The following is a 4,026-nucleotide window of genomic DNA, read 5'->3' on the forward strand; positions in this document are numbered from 1 at the left end:
GTCGCCCATGCCCCAGGGCCGGCCCTGATCCAGAAGTGCTATATATACCACACCCAACACCAACGACCAACTCCATTCACCACATCAAGCGGCAAAGCTATAGCACTACTTAGCGCACCTCTGCTTCTGCTTCTTGCTCTCCGGCAGCAAAGCAAAGCGAGCTAGCTGCACTTCATTAAACCAACAAGCCTCACATCTCCTTTGCTCCGATCATAATCAAGCGTTAAGCATCCTAAAGACATGGACATCTTGGACGCTAACCCAATCTCCTTCTCCCCCTTCCCCAACGACAAGGCGGTGTTCGAGCCGCTCAACCCCGAAGATGTCCGTGCATACCTCCACAAGGCCGTCGACTTCATCTCTGACTACTACACCAACGTCGAGTCTATGCCGGTTCTGCCCAACGTGAAGCCGGGATACCTGCAAGACGAGCTGAGCGCGTCCCCGCCGACCCACTCCGCATCATTCGATGTCACCATGAAGTAGCTCAGGACCTCCGTTGTCCCCGGCATGACACACTGGGCTAGCCCCAATTTCTTCGCCTTCTTTCCCTCCACCAACAGCGCTGCTGCCATCGCCGGCGACCTCATCGCCTCTGCCATGAACACTGTTGGATTCATGTGGCAGGCCTCGCCCGCGGCCACCGAGATGGAGCTTCTCGCTCTTGACTGGCTTGCGCAGCTTTTGCGCCTACCCACCACCTTCATGAACCGCACCAGTACTGGACGTGGCACCGGCGGTGGTGTCATCCTCGGCACAACCAGCGAGGCATTGCTCGTCACACTAGTGGCCGCTCGTGATGCAGCGCTGCATCGGAGCGGCTCAGTCGGCATGTCCCACCTACCACGCTTGGCTGTCTATGCTGCCGACCAGACCCACTCCACGTTCTTCAAGGCATGCCGCCTCGCAGGTTTCGACCCCGCCAACATCCGCTCAATCCCTACTGGGCCGGAAACTAACTACGGGCTCAACCCGTCCAAGCTTCTCGAGGTAATGCAAGCTGATGCCGATGCCGGTCTCGTGCCCACATATGTCTGTGCCACGGTGGGCACCACATCTTCCAATGCCGTCGACCCAGTGGGCGCCATCGCCGACGTTGCCGCCATGTTCAATGCATGGGTCCATGTCGATGCTGCCTACGCCGGCAGTGCGTGTATCTGCCCAGAGTTTCGCCACCATCTCGATGGTGTCGAGCACGTGGACTTCATTAGCATGAGCCCACACAAATGGCTTCTCACGTGCCTCGATTGCACCTGTTTGTACGTCCGTGATGCTCACCGACTTAGTGACTCATTGGAGACCAACCCGGAGTACCTCAAGAATGACGCTACCGAGTCCGGTGAGGTCACCGATCTGAAAGACATGCAGGTCCGCGTTGGTCGGCGCTTCCGCGGGCTCAAGCTTTGGATGGTCATGCGCACATATGGTACCGCAAAGCTCCAAGAGCACATCCGTAGTGATGTCGCCATGGCCAAGATGTTTGAAGATTTCGTCCGCGCCGACAACAGGTTCGAGGTGGTTGTACCGAGGAACTTTGCTCTTGTGTGCTTTAGGATCAAGCCAAGTGGAGCCATGACGGAAGAGGATGCCGATGAAGCCAACCGTGTGCTAATGGAGAATTTGAACAAGACTGGCAAGGCTTATCTTGCGCACACGGTGGTTGGAGACAAGTTCGTGCTCGGGTTCGCCGTTGGGTCGTCACTTCAGGAGGAGAGGCATGTGACGAGTGCATGGGACCTTATCAAGAAGACTACGAGCGGTATCATGGATTAAGTGGACGGACCTACTGACACAGAAAGTTCCAGGAGCTGCACAAATCCTTATATTTAGGGCATGGATATTCTTCTTTTCTTTCTTTTTGCTTCGATTCTGATTATTATTTATTTGGATATCTTGTTCTTATTCCGTTTTGTTATCTGTATCGACCGATGGGTATATCTGTAGCAGGCTGATACAAAAAAGATGATTATAGATTGTAAAAGGGCTTATATTGAATGAACAAGAGCCACTGGTTTTATTTGTTATACTGTACTCTGGTAGCGAGTGAGGAATGCATCCATGCCCGCGCATCTCGATCAATCAAGAAATACTTACGTTGCCCTCACTTGGTTTTTTCGTTTCAAGATGCCAGACCGAAGCCATGCAATTCCATCTCCATACTCCAAATCGAGTAATCGACCATATACTTGCATGCTTGAATTAATGGTGCTTGCACCGCAGCAATGACACAGCAAGTTTTGACATGGATGTAAGTAATTGAGTGATCAATTTAGTTTGCATCCCTTCGATGTGTCTATATTTTTTCAATGTATTATTGTGTCATGCGGAGATCTCGATGTGGGAAATTTGTTATACTATTTAAATAGTATCTACGTGTTGTTGCTCTGCACTTACAGGTTGAGAAGAGTGAGTTACGGTGGTAGCTAGTACATCACCATATGACTTGGTTCCTACTGACAATATCTGGCATCTGAGCCTGGCCAGCGCCAATCAGTTTGCATGGGACTCGTACGAGACTTCTCGCTCTAGCAAATCGTCTATCCTTGAGCAACCTCTTCAGGCTCCCGTGTAAACTACAACCAGACACTACAACAAGTAAAAAAATAACACTTGTGGCACTAACTGCCAAAGCCCGAACTTCTCAGGCTATGATACACACGTTTCAGACAGCTGAATGGTCGAGACTCGAGACGACCCTCATCCTGATCTCGCGCCTTCCCAGTTCTTCCCATATGCACACATTCAGCATCCTTGCTCACGCGGACCACCTCCGCATCTTTCTCCACTGCCAATAGTGAAAATGATTCTCTTTCCTCGGACGCCATGCACTAAGTGTTTGCTAAACTGCCATATGGATGCAAGACTAGGACCAGAACTGAGATGTTTTAGCAGTTTGATTTATGGCAGAATTTTTGTCAAGTCCACCAGGAAGGGGCTACAAAATGATCCACTTCTCTATTCAGTTCCTTCTAAAATATCAGCCCACAATAGGGATTGACATATGATCATGACCACTTGCGCGAAGACATACCACTCATGACCTAACACCCCAAAAAAGTTAGGCGGACACAAACTGTGGTAATGGTGTAGAGATATATAACGAGCGAGGCTGGTCGATGGCCACAACTTTCGTTAAATCAACAGCACAGTAAATGTGAAGGTACTAAATGGATATAAGTGTGTAACTCATGAGGCGGAGTAGAACCAACCAGCAATGTTTTTACACCATGAAAGCTATAACAGGCATCTAATAATCGCATAGAATTCAAGAGGCAATGAGGCTGTAGAGAAGAGACTGGTTGTTTCATAACATATAGATCAAACCAAAACGTTTTCATGGTTCATCAAATCTCTATCGCTGTACATTTCTGTACAGTTGGGCTTCAGATGTATTCATGCATGCAAAGCGGATGATCAAAAGCATGCACTCAAATGCCCAAACCCTTTTTTCTTTCTTTTGCAAAAAGGCCAAATGTATATATTAAGTAGCACAAGCCCTTACAAAAACACTATTATAGAAATTGAAAAACCCATTTAAATCCTTGTGAGTGCCGAAGTTCTGTTCTCGCTGATTCCACTGACGGCGTGCCATGAGCAAAACTTGTTACCGCCTCTTGTATAAGCAGCGGCCGACAGTCGTCGATCTAGACCAGAAGACGCCGGCGGTCACAATCTGCATAGCAAATCCCCGCTCCAGAGAAAAAAACTTCGAAGAGGGCCTGTAGAACAACCAGGGTCCAGCGTGATAGACCTGGAGAACACAAATCTCACAATCTCCTCGACAAGGCCAGACTGGCAACCTCGGTGGGAACTGGAGCCGACATATTGAAACACACATCCATGTTGTCTGCGCCATAGGAGCAGGCGAACCCCACCTAGACAAACCTACTGGAAAAATAAAGACAGACCCGGAGAACCAGATCTGGGAACAGACCATCTTTCACATACTTCATCTCACCACCGTCATTGGGATACCAACCCCTACAAATCCCTAACTGGTACCACCACTGAGCCGAAGCACTGGGG

General features: G+C 49.4%; 1 pseudogene; it reads left to right on the top strand.

The window, feature by feature from the left end:
- The first annotated feature begins 240 nt into the window (after window positions 1-240).
- LOC119343287 lies at window positions 241-1,773 on the top strand (annotated as a pseudogene).
- Window positions 1,774-4,026: the final 2,253 nt, after the last annotated feature.

This window comes from Triticum dicoccoides, unplaced genomic scaffold (genome assembly GCF_002162155.2).
Source record: "Triticum dicoccoides isolate Atlit2015 ecotype Zavitan unplaced genomic scaffold, WEW_v2.0 scaffold121619, whole genome shotgun sequence".
Lineage (NCBI taxonomy): Eukaryota > Viridiplantae > Streptophyta > Magnoliopsida > Poales > Poaceae > Triticum > Triticum dicoccoides.